The sequence below is a fragment of the Bacillus rossius genome, chromosome 1 (genome assembly GCF_032445375.1).
Source record: "Bacillus rossius redtenbacheri isolate Brsri chromosome 1, Brsri_v3, whole genome shotgun sequence".
NCBI lineage: Eukaryota > Metazoa > Arthropoda > Insecta > Phasmatodea > Bacillidae > Bacillus > Bacillus rossius.
Window position 1 is genome coordinate 159,480,568 of NC_086330.1, and position 18,104 is coordinate 159,498,671.

Below are 18,104 nucleotides of genomic sequence, written 5' to 3' on the forward strand. Positions count from 1 at the left end.
CACTGAGTTTCACAGATAAATTGATTTCACAAACGAAGTTCGCCCATAACAGTTCCGCATCAATTATTTTGTTTGGTTTGGTTACACAACTAGTCAAAGAACAACTCTGATCAGCAGCTGGTTGGTTTTTTGCATGAACTTGCGTATTTTCGTGCCGCCGAAGATCCTTCAAGCTGCCCTTTGTCACATTCAGTTCCGAGTTGCAAGTCGAACAAACGGCGGAAAATTCCGTTTTGCCACGCCTCAACCATTTCAATTCTTGCTCCCATTCTTTTCGATAAAGCTGTTTATAAAGTGACCTGTCCGGCGAAGCCTTTCGTTATTCTCCATCACAATCAGCTAAGAACAAAACTACTACTTAAATCATGTAAGAAGTTTGTAAACAAATGCCGCACCTAAAACATTGTAATGGCAAAAAATTCCCATGTTTACTGACGCCATGACACTTCTTAGCATTTAACTCAACAAACAAAAAACATTTCCCCCAAAACCATAGATATTGTACTTCATGAAACAATATTTGGGAGTAGGTATATGTTTTTGGTTTGTGGTTAAACAATTGGAAGTTCCATGGCGCTACACCTAATATGAGTGTTTGCTTTACTGTTGGATGATTGTATGGTTTGACAACTTCAAATTGGTAGTTGAATGTAAATATTTACACGAACAAAATTCAAATATGAAAATATCGGCGAAGCGTCGTAAATATCCGTGAATGTCGCCGTTTATCCGTTAGTCTGTTTTAAGCTTCAAATATCAGTGAAAACGGATAAAATCCGTAAAAATGGCAGGCCTGTTATAATGTGTTAAGTTAATATGGTTTCAGTTCTTTATTCTTAATATTTAAATACATTTACATAATTTTAATAAATTAAAATTTTTATTTCAAAATTTTTTTTCAAAGGAAAATTTTCAAATTGAAACTGTTTAATTTTAACAAACACAATGTAAATATCCTTAAAGTTAGCTAGTTACACATGACTTGTGTACTTACATAAATATTCTGCCAGTGCCGAAGTGTCAATATTTTCTGGTTCTGATAACGCCCTTTTCTTTAAATTCTTCATCACATTGGCAAGGTTACCAGCATAGTTTTCCAACTGAACTTTAGTCATCCCTTCGAGCAAGTTGTATCGTTTGTCCCAGAAATAGTAGATGTAACCATCTTTCAGACTCTGATGAAGTTTCTGTAACATCTATAAACCAATAATTTGGCTGAATGAAGACAAAAGATACTTTTAATGAAGACTGTATATTAACAAGTGATGTAGCGGTATAGCCCATTCTTACAGGCATGGCACAATGAAAAGCAGTGAAGGTGAAATATGAGTACTTCTAGGGTATACAACTATGGGTAAAGTGACACACTGAAATGTTAGCACTAGTTAAGTGGGATCCTGGTTTTTTTTTTACGAAATGTCGAGCGGGAAATTGATTTTTCTGTCTCTCGATTTTAATGTTTTCAGTAGTGTACATGTGCCAAACTAGTAAACCAACCATTTCTAAACAAGGCACTGCTCTTTAAACATGATTCCCTACATTAACTAGATTGAAAACAACACTATTTTTAGCAGTTCAAGAGTTTACGGCATAGACTATGTATTATCATAAATTTAATACATAGATTTAATAATGTAAGCAACCCTCGGAAATGTCAAATGAAACTCAACACAAAACGTGAAAACGGTGAATTTTGTACAAAAATTTGTTTACACACACGAAGCAACATGCTATGCCCAAAATTTCTTTGGCATTCAATTTAATGACTTTATATATGAGCAAATCCAATTTGTAACTAACTTCCTTTAAGTGAAAAATATTTATATAAAAGTAACAAAAATATTAAGTGATATTAGTTTTAGTATACAGAATACTAAAAAAAAAGTTTATTCTGAATAACATGGTTAGCCAGTCTGCGTTAAATTATTTACTTCAACATGGCATCATGGTTGCTCTTTGACATTGGAAGTGAAATACATTATTTAATGAGTGGAGAGAAAAGTTAAATTAATGTTGTATTTATGAAATAAAGCTGTTATATAGAAATGAGTTTCAAATATTTTCCCCGCAAGTACAGAAATCTAACTTTGGTTGGTAGTGTTATACATAAATATAGGTGATTGTGGTTGTGATCTAACCTTAAAATAATATAGGTACAGCAATTTTTATGTAAGTATTAGTGCTAGGTAAATTGCGTGAACATTGTCAGCTTACTGTCTGGAAAATACTCATTTGTGGCAAGAATATCTATTTATGTGAATCTAATTTACATCCAAATTAATAAATATGAAATGATTCTTTATATGTTACATTCCTCCTTACAGCTTGAGAATCGACGGTTCCGATTCCAGGTTTATCCCTAATGTTTTCACGTCAAAAAGTCTTCTAATGCTGATAAGAGTTCAATTTATTTCATTCATATGTAGGAATCCCAATTGGACATAGGCATTTACACTCTAAACATCATCGACATGAACCGCGAGACAATTTTACAGAAATGTGGCAGTGTGTCTTTAAAGACAACAAAGTTGAAGAAAAATTGTTGTCTTGGTTAAGCATCAGTGGTGCTAACATTAAATTTGATTACATAGCTTGAGTCCAGGGTTCTACTGTATTACCCCTTCTTCTAGTTTTCAACATTGTAAAAATAGTCAACGAAACATATTTTATATTACTATTTATAAACCAAAATAATTAAGAATACTTACATGAAAAAACAGCTTTGCGATACCTGTCTTCCATAACTCTGGGTCTTTATTTTCATGCACTTCCCATAAAAATAGTGTTTTAATATAATAACTGGCAACAAGGCATATTCCTCTTGAATCACGGAATTTCTGCAAAAAAAACTTATCAATTATAAACTACTTCAAAGTACCCTCTAGTATCGATACTCGATTATCCCTTATCTTTTTTTTATAAAAATGCTCAAGTGTGCTATTACATACTAGGGGGTTGTTAATGGAAAAATATGCAGCTTTGATTTCCAAAATAAGTATCTATTATTGTAAAATTAGTATTTTTAATGCAACTTATTTAAAACTTAATATTTACATTCTAAATATTTGTAAACTAAACAATAATCTATAAAAATATCTACAAATAACACTCTAGTCCAATTTTTGTCCAAAATTTTTTTCCCCCATGATTACCCAGAACGAAACCACAAAAAAAATAAACCTAATTTTACTTTTAAAAAAAATTAATAGTGCAATATGCTAGCAAATATTAAGTCTCAGATTTAATTCATACAATATTATTCAATTCAACCAGATTAATTACATGTGGCTTAAATTTTTAGTTATTTTGGATACATGTAACTTGGCTGCATCATGGTCATGAAAACTAGTGTAGAGAACAATTACTAGAAAATCACTACAATGTTCAAGTGCAACATTTGGAAAAACGCTAAGTACCTGTAGCACTACTGTAATTTACTTCATACTCTCGCTAAAGAAAAATGCAAGAGAGTGCAGCCTGTTTTGTTTTCATGTTATTAGACAATCACACACCTTTTGTCTGTGAAATCAGAAAATCTGTGGCAAAGATGATGGATGGGTTGTGTTTTAAGTGACAAATTAAAAAAAATCTTAATTATACATGGGCATGTGTCCTAGACAAACTGCTAAGTACAAAAATATAAGGTGAGTCAGTCAAGACTAGGTTTTTTTTAAGTGTGAAAAAGTGTAAAATAATTTTTAAAACCATCAAAAATATGTAGCAGTCATGTGGCATTTTAAAAAGGAAATTTTTACAAATTAATGACATTTTAAACTTATTACGCGGGGGGGGGGGGGGGAGGGGGGGAACAGTAATTATTTAGAAAATGAGCGAAACTAGTATTTATGTTGGTAGTTAGAAAAAATAGTATCTAAAAGTTCAAATTAGCAACAAAAAAAAATAGCATCTAAAACAAGAGATAATATTTCCAGCCCCTAGCTATTACTATGTCTCTTACCCTAAAGGTACTATAGAACTGGTCTAATTCAAACTTCTGTACACCAATCCCTCACTTAGCACAACTAAAGAGTTCCTAAAAAATTTTCAGGTTATTAAAAATCGCGTATTCTGAAGCAAGACTAATTTACTTAATGTGTTCCAAAATGTGTAGGGAAAAATTCTTTACGTAATATAAATGTGTTGAACACCAATCAATGATTAATATGTCACACTATTTATCTTTATAAAACTACCATTGAATACTTTGTATGACAAATACAACACCACATAATCTATATATATAAAAGAAAGTCGTGTTAGTTACACCATTTATAACTCAAGAACGGCTGAACCGATTTGGCTGAAAATTGGTAGGGAGGTAGCTTAGAACCAGGAGACGGACATAGGATACTTTTTATCCTGTTCCCGGGGGAAAAAAAGTATATAAAACTAAAAAAACCACGCTTTATATAGAAAACCAAACTAAAAAATAGAAAATCAAGAAAGTATATTGTTCACAATAATCATAACCCACTCTCACTTTTCATTTAATTAAATGTCACTTTTCATTTAATTAAATGTCACAATATTTAGTAGACTTTGTTTATATCGCGCCAAAGACAAACTGAAAGAAAAGAGTTCGCACATGAGCGAAATGGTTTTATTTACAATGTGCGAACTCTTTTCTTTCAATTTGTCTTTGGCGCGATATAAACAAAGCATACTAAATATTGTGAAATTATATAAATTGACGAAAATCTTATTTTGCAAATTTAATAATGGAATAATCTTATCAAATTAGTATATTGTCATCAGTCCTCGATAAATCTACAAAGTTTGAATGAAATCTGGCCGTTTAAAGTGGGTCAAAATCGCATCCAAAAGGAGTTGGTTACAAACATACAAACATACAAACATACAAACAAACAAACATACAGGTGAAGCTAATATAAAGCGTGTAAAAAAAAGTGGTATCACAAAACGCAACTGAAAGCAAAGCGAAAAATTTATCAGTCAAAACATCAGTCTAGCCGTTCATTTGTTAAAAATGGTATAGCAAAATGCAACTGACATGGAATAACAAAACACAACTGACAGCTAAACGTAATGTTGTCTATGGTTAAGTATGGTTGAAAATTTGACAATTAACAAAACACAACTGACAGCTCAACGTAATGTTGTCTATGGTTAAGTATGGTTGAAAAATTGACAATGTAAAATTTTAAAGTTGACCGGTTAATGTATTTTTTTCTAGTTTCTATTGGCTTATCGTGCTGATATTATCATTAACAATACCATGCCACGACCAAGACGATCAAATCTGTCCCGACAAGGCCGTAATGCAACTAGGATTCGAAACATTGCGAATGAAAGGACTGAGGAAGAACAAGAAATTGCACGTGGAGAGCGCCGCGTTAGTGTGGCTCGACTTCATGCTTCTCAATCACAAGAGCAAAGCGAGGCAGCCCGTGTAACGGCTCGGTTGGCAATGCGAAATCGTCGAGTAAACCTCAGAGATCAACTACTAGATAATTTTTGACGCACAAGAAGAAATTGATCAAGTACTGATTTCAATCAAGCAGCGTTCAATACGATTGCAGCACTGATTACTGCTCGCATACTAGCGTTCGCATAGGGCCAATGGACGTTGTTTGCTAGTTTTGTGGCGCATTGAAGTTTTCCGGAGAAACGCCAGGATTGTGCTGCCTTAGTGGGAAAGTGAAATTGCCATTATTGACTCTGCCACCTGAGCCATTGCATTCATTGCTTCGTGGCGAAACACCCGAATCACGACATTTTCTAGCAAACACCCAAAAATACAATAGTTGTTTCGAAGTGACCTCATTTGGGGCAGACATTATTGAAGAACGAGGATTTAATCCGAAATTCAAGGTATTTATTTATTTTTGTACTTACATACAATACAGTAGAATAATAATATACTATACTTATTCTTATGTATTACTAGCTTTTACCCGCGGCTTCTCTCGCGTTATGTCCTTAAGTATCAAAGATCATTTCAAATAAAATAAAATATGGTAATTGTTTTTTTTATTGCGTGACTGGAATCATCAGTATTTAAAAAATCTAACATCCAATTTAGCTTAAAAAACTGAAAACATGCTTTATTGAAATACTAGCTTTTACCCGCGGCTTCGCTTGCGTTATGTCCTTAAGTATCAAAGATCATTTCAAAGAAAAGAAAATATGGTAATTTTTTTTTATTGCGTGACTGGAATCATCAGTACCTATTTAAAAATTATGACATCCGATGTAGCTTAAAAAACTGAAAACATGCTTTATTGAAATATGTTTCACTATTACAAAAAAAAAACCTTTTTAATCCTAACATTTAAAAAGTTCAAAAAAGTTGAGTAATTTTCACTAAATTACAAAATTCTCTTGAAAGTAAAATATAACCTTCAGCATCAATGTCCAAACAACAATCACCGAAGAAAATAGACACCTAACCTCAAAAATTAAAAAAAAGTTTAAGTATTGCTTTTATCTTAATAAAAAATTGAATTTAATAAAATCCAAAATCTGCTCATTTATTGCCTCTAAGGCGGAACAAAGTTCGCCGGGTCAGCTAGTGGGTAATAAATGGTTATATACTTCAAAATTAAAGTGCTTATTTGCATATAACGGCTTGGTTCACACCAATCCTGTATGGTCATGATTTTTTTTTTCATTACATCATTCATTTAACATCCTTTTCTATATGAATATCTATTCACTTCTGTTCCGGTATCTAATGTCAAATACATTCCCGATAGTACAACCAACAGCATTAGACTTATATAAACGTTTGATAAAGTCCTTATTTATGATATGTACAATTGTGCACACAGTTAACTTGCTTAAAACTAAAGTGCGAATAACACAACTGTGGCTTTTATGACATTCTGCATGCTGTAATACTTCTGGTTTGTCTCAAATACCTGAACATGATGCATTACGCTCTAGAGTTCCCTACCACTGGCTAGACTGAAGTTTGTAGCATTGCAGGACAGTGCCTTCCCCAATTTTTCTTTTAAGTTTTTATGAATAATATGTTTTAACAGTAATACAGTATGTAAGTTGTTTAAATCATTTTCAGACATCATAACCTAACTGAAGTACATGTGATAAATCGTTGAAACTTACAATGAATCTTTTCAAATAACTTTGATGATAATATTTTACCGTTTATAATTGTTTTCCAGGTTAATATTTATGTTTGCTTATGTTTTATTAATGTACTCTCTCAATTAATTACCATTTCTAATATTTGTGTATTGTTTAAGCCTATTTGCTTTGTTATGAAACAGCCATGTAACTGTAAATTTACTGAATTCTACCTAAATAATTACGTTTTTATTTGTTTTAAAATGGTTTTTAAGCTTTAAATATTTTGTTTAAATGTGCAAATGCACTGTAATGTATTTTTCTTTTGTAATTTTGTCCGTGGTATGATGCAATTATGTGAGCCAGTTGCGTGGCAGTTAAGAGTGAGAAAGAAAGGCGTGCGTCTGCATAGTGACGCTGAGGTGATAAAACGATAATGATGCATCTGGTGTAAGACAGAGACAGAGCATCTAGCGTGAGAAAATATTCTGGGAGTCCCCGATTTAGATGTGGATTTGAAAAGAGACAGATCAAGGGAAGCCCCGAGTTATGTGTGTACAGGGTTTTTTCATGTATTGTAATTTGTTCTGTGATTGGCTGGTGTTGGAGGGAGTTTTTGATACTGTGCTGTGATTGGCCGAAAGTTATATCATGGTGCAATCCTTGGTCTCTCCTGAGACCAGTTTGTCATTTTGATTTGTTAGTCATTTACTGAACAGCGACTGAGGAGGTGGCTAGTTGATTAAGTGGCTCAAAACCTTATTATTATGAAGTATTAAAGAATAAATTTCGCGGCTGTGGTCCGGGTGTCACCGGTTTATAATCAACCTTATTTTCATTATTTTTGGACATGATTAAAATTTAGTGACTACAGTCATCGGTAATCACCCAAAACAGGACTTAGTAAAATTCGTCATTGTTTCCGAGGACATTGTCCTTCGGCATTGTACCGAAAGTTGAAAGTTGAGTGCGACTGCGGGACTTAGCGGGACTTAACTTTGAACTGTTTTATTATTCAATTTTCGGCCAGTCAGCGTGTGATTCAAATTAATGAAGCTTATTTGTTGTGGGAAAGGAAAATACTATTTCAACTTGTAAATGTTGTAGTCGCAAGATGGCAGCAAATGTCTCATGAATTCGTAAGGTATAAGTAAATAAACAGTAAAAAACATTTTGAGTACAAGAGACATCATTGAAATTCAACAATCGCTCATAAATAATTTTCTGAGGGAAACATAACCTCACTTTTTCAGCATCCGAATATGCAAGTGTATCCTGTGAATTACCCTTCGAAGACCAAAACGTAAAATATCTGAGCTAGTCCGGCAGTCTTTGGTGTATAACAAGTTCATCATGACCCGGTCTATGGCCGGGCGACAACTGTGCAGCCCAGCGGCATACGCACGGACGGAAAAACATTTGGTCCTTTACACTCAATAGCTGCAACTGAACTTATAATAGCTGATGTTTGTACAACAGCCGATAGCGTAGTCAGACCTGCGCGCGCAAATCTCCCCCCTTGTATAACTAACTGTATGCCTTGGTATATCTGTTGAAGCAGACTTCGTGGCATCATGCCCGATTTTTTTTTTCCTGTGGAGATTTTGTGCTAAATTAATTAACATACGTCCTATTCAAGACTGGGGCAGTAAAATTAACATCACGCTAAATAAATTTGTGCCATTTGAAGACGTGCTAAGTGAGGATTGGTGTATTTAAAAATTTTAGATAGTAAAAATATACTTGTTGGTTCCTAAAATTGTATCTTCTTAATGTGAACAAATTGTGTTTAGTTCAACATTTGTTTTGATATTTCAAAGTAAAATTTCCAATACGTCTAATAAAACTTGCTGAATTTCTGCAAAGACAACAAATTTCTCTTTTCACTACAGGTGGAAAGGGGACTGTACAAAGCTGTGAGATTTGTTTTGTGACACAGTAATGAACTATCCACCCATAAATCTGTCCAAACACATCTCTACTATCCTTGTTGATAGACACGCAGCACGCAGCAGCGAGCGAAGAAGTGTAGTTATCTGCCATCCCAATCCCCGTTATTTATTTACTCTAATCAGGTGATTCATATAACTCTTATGTAGGTTACATACAGTGAGGCTGTTCATAGATTCTTCACCACATTTCAGTCTGCCGACATTCTCGGTTCAGATCGGGTGTGCTTTCTCTATCGTAAAAGATGAGTTCAACTTTAGATTTTTCATGTTGTGTTCATTTTTTAGAAAGTTACATGTCATAGTTGTATTGCTAACTAAACCTGCACATGCAACACTAACAGAGAAAATTGCTGTCATGAAAAATTCGAAAAAGGGACAAACATGTTTTTCAAAATTGGCAAGGATTTTAAGATATTAACCCATTTTTGTCTATGCTACGGATTTGGTTGGGAAAGATGGAAAAAGGCCGAGAGAACCAAAATATCTGTAGGTGGACGAGTGTATGATAAAATAGATAAACAAACTTATTACAAAAAATTTTCAGGAATTAAATTAGAACGGAGCGTAAAAAAAATTCCAAGAGAATGAAGAGCAAGTTGGGAATAAGTAGCATTTACCACAAAATGCTATTCTAAAGTTAAGAAATAAAAATTTCTTTCAAGTTAGAAAACTACAGAACCTGGCAGCCATTTTTTAAATATTTATTGTCCAATTAGTGGAAAAATTTCAATTTGCTATTATTAGAGGTACTCGAATTTCGTTAATGACGAAATCACGAAATTTTGCTAACGATTTTGGAACTACATTCTAAGCACTTACAAATGTGTTTCCAAATGCTTTTTTTGATTTTACAGCATTTTGTTTTCACAAAATAACTGGCGATGACGCGAAATTCATTACTATTCGCTATATTCTTGTTGTTTCACGAAATATCCGCGAAATGTCAGAATTTTAACGCGATATGAATATTAAGTTTCACAATAATACTTTTGCTGCAAAACGTATTCATTTAGTAAACCAAAACATTGTAAGCCATCTTTATTATGAGATGCGCTATAGATAAGTTGAAGCAAAAAAATACCAAACACTTGGTCTGAAAGCTGCAACCATTTATCAGCGTTCCTAGCGGGATGTGGATGAAGTTAGCCGTTTAGCCATATTCTTTTCCGTTGCAGAGATACTTATCTCTGTTCCGTTGTTGTATTGCTTGTAAATAATAACAGAAAGGTTATGGGATTTTAACGTCGCAATACGCCAGTCATGTGAAATGACCAAATGAGGTTTGAAAAGATCCTACGTTCCATGTAAATAGTTAAATGTGAACGAAAATAGGTAGTTGCGGTTTGTTTTGTTTGAAGTTAACTTGGTTTACTTGATACTTCACAATACTAAGGTCGTATCAGTGTTTGAACAAGCTAAATAATACGAGCATGAAGGATTCATTGTTTTTAATAAAGAAAAGCGGATAATGATGTGTAAATTTTGCAATACGGTAGTAGATTGGAAAAGGAAAGATACTTGTGAAAAACACTGCAAACAGTGAGCATCTCATTTAGAGAAGAAAAAAAGTCGAATGTCATCATCAGGTTGTGGAGTCAAAAGGCAAGTGACACTCGAGGATAATATTGTTCTCCATAAACGAGCAAAGGAAATTAAAGTCAAATTTGCAAGCGATACAGTGTGTGCATTTGTTTCTGCAAATAATGCCCTAGAGAAGCTAGATCACCCAGTTATGAGGGAATGGTTAAATGAATACATGAAAGGTAGGTCAAGGAAATGTGTTACGGTTCTAACGTCCTAATAAACACAATTTTATGGGAAAGAGGCTGGAAAATGTGTAGTAAAACAAAATTATAATAAACTAAAAAAAAATTTTGAGCCTGAAATTTTACATGTACTATAATCATTGTATTTAACTAATTTTTTAGGGAACCCTTTCTTACATGTTTACCAAACTATTTGGCCAAAGTGGCCAATTATCCTGACAGAAAATAATTAATTCTATAAAATTTTGTGCAGGAACATAGCATAGGCCTATTTAATACTAAAAATGTTTAAATATATAAACACAGACTGTAAAATTCTAGACACTATTTGTGATATAAATTTAAGTAATGTGTATATAATCTACTAATTCCACTTCTGTAAGGCTTACGCAGGAATATAGTTATTGCTGTATCAAGTATCATGTACAGCTTTGTGTGTGTATCATGAAATTAAATAATTAGTAGAACAAATGCACTCATTTAACAAATAAAAAAAATTTTTTTACCAAAATATACCACCGAAATACTTTTTTTTATCGAAATATAGCACCGAAATCCTATACTTTATTTACCGAAATCAGGCAGTTTTATTTACCATTTTTCATGGGCTCTAGCTATTATGCACACCTACAAACCAAATGCAATCAACCGTGTGGCTAAACAGAAAGCATATGGCAGTTAAATGGAAAGAAGTTTTCACATCCGTTCCCGTGCCGTTACATTACTAGACTTCCTCAGTCACCACACGTCAGTTATGTGTCGCCTTGATGTCAACAGTGCAGTGGTGCAGCTTTTGGCCTAGTTTTGTGTGCCCGGGCATTTTCTGATGTGTGTGTATATTGCGACTGAGACATACTGTCTAAGACAGTGTATATATTTGAATTTTCCTCACTACTAGCTAAGGTAGCGCTACTTGCATCTGCTGTCAGTGCTGCAATCAACAGTCAATAAGTTGTTCTGTCGAGATGATGTGTACAGTTTATAGTTGAAACAAGGCATCTGTCTCGTCAAGTTATTTCTCGGCCCATTTGAAGATGGATGGAATGATGTGTGCTTCAAAAAGTGCATTACTCCAGACAAAATGTTTGACTTGAAAGGATGAGTGTTGAAATGGTGATAATGTTAGAATAAAAAAAAAAGTGTGAAACTTTTAGAAGTGAAAGAATATGAATGGTTTCGAAATTGCTACAAATGGTAAGAAACATTTTAAAAATTATTTTTTATTACCTTAGGTTTTGAATCAAAAAAACTCTACTGTACAAGCAAAGTCAAGAATAATATAACCATGTTCATTTAAAATGCATATTAATGTTAAAATTACTTTATGAACATGTACACAAACTGAATAACATAGCAACAAGACAATTTATTTTTTTTATCAATCTTACCAAAACCTGTACTACCTTCCATAAAAGAAGCAAACACATTTTCTAATATCAAGTAAAATGATAGGCCAAATATAACAAAACTTAAAAACATGCCTCAACAATCTTTATTCCATTACCTTTAGTAGTCTGCAGACTGGCTTCAAACATGCTTTGCTATGCAGCATCTCCCGCTCCTGATCGTGGAAAGCAAGCCGCCAGAAATAATCCTTGAACGAGGGGGAATTTTTTGGCTTGGGGACAATAAACCATGCAGGTCTCTGTGGGAAAGAATGAAAGAATAAAAAAACTTATCAGCAAGGAAATTACTTATGTAACTGTAACAGCATATTAGTGAAATTACTTACCAATCTGAAAGAACAATTTACAGTTAAGTATATTCATCACCTAATGTTGACTTATACTTATTTATTTGTTGATTATAGTATATTTTCTGTTTTCTTATCCTTCGAAAGGAAAACCAAAGTAAGAAACAGCTTAGAATTATGATTGACCCCTATTCAATAAAATAATGTACTGTAGAATCTCATCCATCCAACATTTTTTTGTATTATCCAACATCCTACCAAAAAAAATTAATCTGCAAGAACTGTAAGTTGCAAGCTTCAGCACGGTCTATTTCTGTTGCTGACTTTACGATAATCAATTAGTTACCACGGATATTAAAAATTTCTTTAAAATATAACAGGACAGAACTTTTGAAGTACTGTATTTAATTAACTTCACTCAATTCTGTAACTCTAAAGTTCATTTTTTAAGTTAATGTTTTATGTTTTTTGTAAAGCATTATTATTAGGTTAGTAATTGAATTGATGACGGGAATTTCATAACTCTTCAACTGCTTTTCGGCACATTTCGGCACACTCCCGAATTCGCAACTTTAGTGTTTCCAAAGTATGAGGACGATTATTGAAAACCTTTGCCTTCAGGTAAGCCAACTGGAAGAAGTCACAAACATTCAAATCTGGGGCCCGTGCTGACAGAATTTGAATGTTTGTGACTTCTTCCTGTGGGGTTATCTCAACGAAAAAGTTTTCAAACATCGTTCTCACACATTAAAAGAACTGAAAATGAGAATTCAGGGAAAGCACTGCTACACCCCTTGAAATGTGCCGAAAAGCAGTCGAAGAGGTCCGAAATCACCTTCACCAATGCATCACTGCTGATGGCCACCATCCTGATAGAATCTTCAGTATTTGATTAAAAAAAATAGGGATATATACTGTTCCAATAAAATAAACCTAATTTCTGTAAGTTGCTTTTGCTTTTTTAATAGCCCTTCAAAAATGGCACACACATTTTGCCTCATATTGTATATGCAGTTAGTCCTTACTTTTTTTGCCATGTCTGCACCCAGCTCCTTGACTGGCTTTGGAGGCCACTGAGGATGTTTGAACTCCAACACAGGCACCAAATCCACATCCACATTGGGAAGATTTCCTGGCATGGAAATATTCAGGGTCATGGCTGGACCTGACTTTTTGAATAATATCTGACAGGAACACGACAAAAAAAAAACCACATTAAAAAATTTCATAAACTACAACATGTCTCAAGGTTAAATGAAACAAGTACAGTGAAATGTCTTTAATCTTTAATCCAGCATTCTATGGTTCGGCACAAACTGTAACCCAGCACCAATATAGCCGGTCGCATCCAGATATCTTTAGATGGATTCCGGCTATTGACCTAGGTGCACAGGTCGCATTGCTGCTCTGCCAGCGTTTTCGATTTAATCAAAGTTTGTCAATGTTAGAGTATTAACTGATAAGCTCAGAAAGATTGGGATCCAATCCCTTACCTGCGACTGAATCTACTTTCCTTACACAAGCTGAAAGACCCAAAATGGGCAACGACTTGTCTTTCGCCATTACATAAAATTCTAGAACCCTTACTCTGCCATTGTACATGCATTTCAGATAGCATTTGCCAAGAAAAGTTATGTTCTTCCCAAATGGTTAACTAGTAGCACATTTGGACTCAACAGTTATTTGTAGCTGATTCTAAGTCTCTTTAACATAATTTGTGATATTATGTTAGTCTGGGTTCCAGTATCCAACTATAATCTAATAAAATGATCATGCATTACATTAAGGCGATTGGTGCACGGTAAAAAACGGTCACAGGTCTGAAACCAATGAATTTTGTATCATATGATCACTAAAGAGTCTAGATGCCTATGTGGGTGACCATTACTATGTAGGGAGGTCAGGAGCTTAGTTCCAGCTTGTCAGTGGCGAGATGGCCTTCAGACGGGAAGGGTGTTGCTGGCGGTCGCTCTGCGGCCTGCCATCTATGAGAAAGTAACAGAACCTCGAAGGTTGTAACTCGCTCTCCCTCTAACACACAGCCGATACGGTTCTATCGTGCCCGGAGGAGGGGAAGGTTTAGCAGGTTTCTCTTTCACTCATCCTTCGCAATGGGGAGGCGGAATGGATTATTTTTTTGTCCGCAACTGCGCACGACATGTGGCTGAGAGCTAACCTCTGCCATTCCCGCACATCTTCTCACTCAACTCGCTCGTTCTCTCACACTATTTCAATAAATCTTTTCAAATCTTCAACATCAATACTTTAAACCATTGCACTTCCTTCAGATTAATTATATTTCATGCACGTGGCCAAATTCAGTTGCAAAAAAATAAAACACGTAGTCAATTTGCTTCTTCAAAAACCTTCCGAAACACTGTGTGTTAAAAAACATTTCGAAAGCGCATTTTTATAGATAAATGGAAATTCTAAATCACCTACGCCACAAGGAAACATTGTGCTTTAATATTATGTAAAGAAAATACCTCTTAGTTTTATAGTTATGTAAAGGTGGTGTGATATGTTTTAGATGTCGCACCATCTTATCATCCATGTTGAAGAGTTACCCGAAAAGCTAACAAGACTATTGCCATGGAAATGGAAATATGGTTAAGGAAATATTTTTCAAATGTTTGTAAACAGTAAACAACATATAAAAAATCTTATAACTTTAAAATTAAAATACACACAACCCTATAGCAAATTTAATTTCAATATGAAAAAGTCTACAATAATGTTTACAAGAAACGAAATTGCAATAGCAATACAAAAATATCGCAATTTTGTTACATTGTTAACATATATATTACTTTTAATAAAGGCAATAAAAATGACTTACTCAATATTTGGAATACAATAAATACCTTAAGCCCTACATAATTGCTGCGATATTCACAATAAATGCTTTTCTTAAATATAGTAGTTGAAAAACATCGTAAATAAATTATGAACATACATATTATGGCGAAGGAAAGTGGACACTATCACACTGAAAAATCTTAGAGGGTAGTTTTCCTCATCTTATTTCTTTCTTTGCATTTTTGGTCTTGTTCGTTAAAATATTTCCTGTTCAAATACTTGATACGCATATACGTTCTTGTCCTGACAAAACAGTATACAACTTCTTCTGGATATTTATTTTCAGTAGTTCCGCAAATAATTTTAGTTAGTGATTCAAAAATCCACTCTTTTTTGCACAAATTGTTGCCATTAACATTATCAAAACACATTTCAGCTATCTTTATTAATTCAAAAAATTCATTAGTGGGACATTTTAAGTTACCCTTTGATTGTACATGTATCCAGCTATCGTCCTCCGAATTGAAATCCGTAGTGCCAAGGTCAGGATATTTATTTCTGAAATGGTGAGCTATATAGCAAGAAACATATTTCAGCCCTTCAAGAGAAATATCGTCACTTGAAAGGGGCCTGGCCTCTAAATCTAAGTCTATTTCTTCCATGTCAGCAAGATCTATTTCATTTAAAGGTGATTTCTCTTGAAATGTCTTTGTAAAATGCATTTTCTTGCACAAAAGTAGTTCTGTACTTTCATTCTGATAAGCACTGCCCTGTTCCATTTCATTTGATGAAAAATCACTTACCAAACACATTTCGTCTGTCTTCTCATCCGTGTTTTTCCGTTCAGCAAAAACTGTTGCAGAATGTTTTCACAATATGTAGTTTATAATTCTGTATTTAAAGTCAATGGGCGACAGATGCGTATTTTGATGTCCCATACCTCTAATATATGAAAAAAAAACCACTCTAACACATCTTGGTTCAGTTTAACTGTTAACAAATATTTAGGTTAACAGGTCCTATATATATTTTCGAGTGTTTTACTGACTGAGTTATACTGGACATTAATTAAATAGATCGCTGATATTTATACTTTTAAACGAAATTTTGGATTTATCATTTTTTGTGAAATCTAATGCGTTAAAAAGTGTAACGCAACGCTACACACAGGTAGTGATGTCTAGTGCACTGCCCTATGCACATTAGTTAACAAAAAATAAAGTAAAATATTAATTACTGATAAATAATACCTAGATGTCATGATACAAGTAACACATGCTTATCTGATATTTATCTCAATTAGAATACGAAAGAGGAAGACAAAATAATTAACTGATTTTAAGACTGATTTATTACTTACAGACGAATAAACAAATACCACGTATCCCTCAATACAGTAATTCCATTGAACCAAATATCACTCCGATTTTTTTTATCTATCGTTGCCAGGTACATGGGCACGACTTCGCAAATGTCAATGTTTCACGTAGAGTTCAAAAATGGATTTACGGTTCGAAAAATTCACTAACTCATAAATTAAATCAATTGTCCGATAAAACATAAGACCTATAGACTCAAGACCACTAAGATAGTTGTGCATTGTATGTTCAAATGATCATGCCATTAATAATACTGAGAGACTAATTAATTTAGTAAATATAATATTTAATAGCGGCTGGTTTTAGTTTATCCCAGCAACATCAACAAAGTCATAATATCAATCGGCAATGTTAAAAAGTTGCAGGGCGTCAGTACAGCGTTAGTGATAGAGTAATAACAAAATGGCCATACCTGGACTAATGATATCTTCTGACGTTAATAACTTTAAAATCGCGTATTCCCGTTCGCAACTTAACATACCATCAGCAGTCTGATGATGACCTTTTTATACATACTATTATTACCGCACACGTAACATAACTTATGGTAGGCCCGCGTTAGGAACGTCCTGACGCGGAGCTGCACGCACCAAAACGGCCAAAACCAAGCTTCTTTTTAGTAGCGTAACTTTTACAACAATAGGCTCGAGGCACTTTTTGAAAGTTCCGCCGAAACCTCGGGCAATTACTGGCCGTGAAAAACGTAATTCCAAAAGCCGCAATTACTTAATAATTACATAGAGAAAAGTCCAAACGTCTGTAACAATGTCAGAAATATAGTTCAAGACCAAAAATAAATTAAAAATATAAATTTAAATAACGTAGCACAGAATAATAAATCTGTAAACAAACATTTGAAGTATTAAGGTTTCAGTGTTCTGTGCAATGTAATATTATAAAAGGACATTTTTAATTAGTGTACCTGACATTCTGGCATCGCTAGCTAACATTTCAATTTTTTTTTATTTCATATAACTGGAATAGCCTAGTGTTGATTTGATGTTCTAAATAAATTTTAATACATATAAAATCTATTTTTTTGGTTAAATTTAGATCTGTCATTCTAGTGTGCATATAGCATACCCTATCTAACCGGAATACACAACTGATGTTCTATGCTGTCAAAACATATTAATCTGGAGGGTAAAAATTTATTCATAGGTGTAAACAACCACCACAAAGAATAATCACCGTGTCAGTATTCAACTTCAAGTCGAAACATAACCGCTAAAAAGAATTTCGCTGTAAGAATTTTTCTGTACAGAGACAGTTTCCTTGCTTGAGTGAAGATAAGACTCCACTATGAAGCGCGACCTTGACAGACCCTTCGTTTCTTCGGCCTCCTCTCTCGTCCTCCCTCTACACCCCATTCTTCCCCCTCCCCTCCCGCAGGCAGCGCCAGCCGGCCGGAGCTCCGCCGGACCACCTGGATCCGACAAGCGCCGCCCTCAGCGCCACGTCGCGGGGA

The 18,104-nt window shown here is 34.1% G+C and overlaps 1 protein-coding gene across 4 annotated transcripts in view; it reads right to left on the reverse strand.

Moving 5' to 3' along the window:
* The window catches only part of LOC134546356 (uncharacterized), a 68,925-nt gene that overhangs the window by 16,315 nt on the left and 34,506 nt on the right, over positions 1 to 18,104 (reverse strand). For all 4 annotated transcript variants that reach the window (XM_063389142.1, XM_063389141.1, XM_063389140.1 and 1 more), the window contains 4 exons: positions 13,484 to 13,642; positions 12,270 to 12,410; positions 2,709 to 2,837; positions 995 to 1,196 (listed from right to left, as the gene is read on the reverse strand). The gene's annotated coding sequence lies outside the window, so the exon portion shown is untranslated. The remainder of the gene's footprint in view (positions 1 to 994; positions 1,197 to 2,708; positions 2,838 to 12,269; positions 12,411 to 13,483; positions 13,643 to 18,104) is intronic.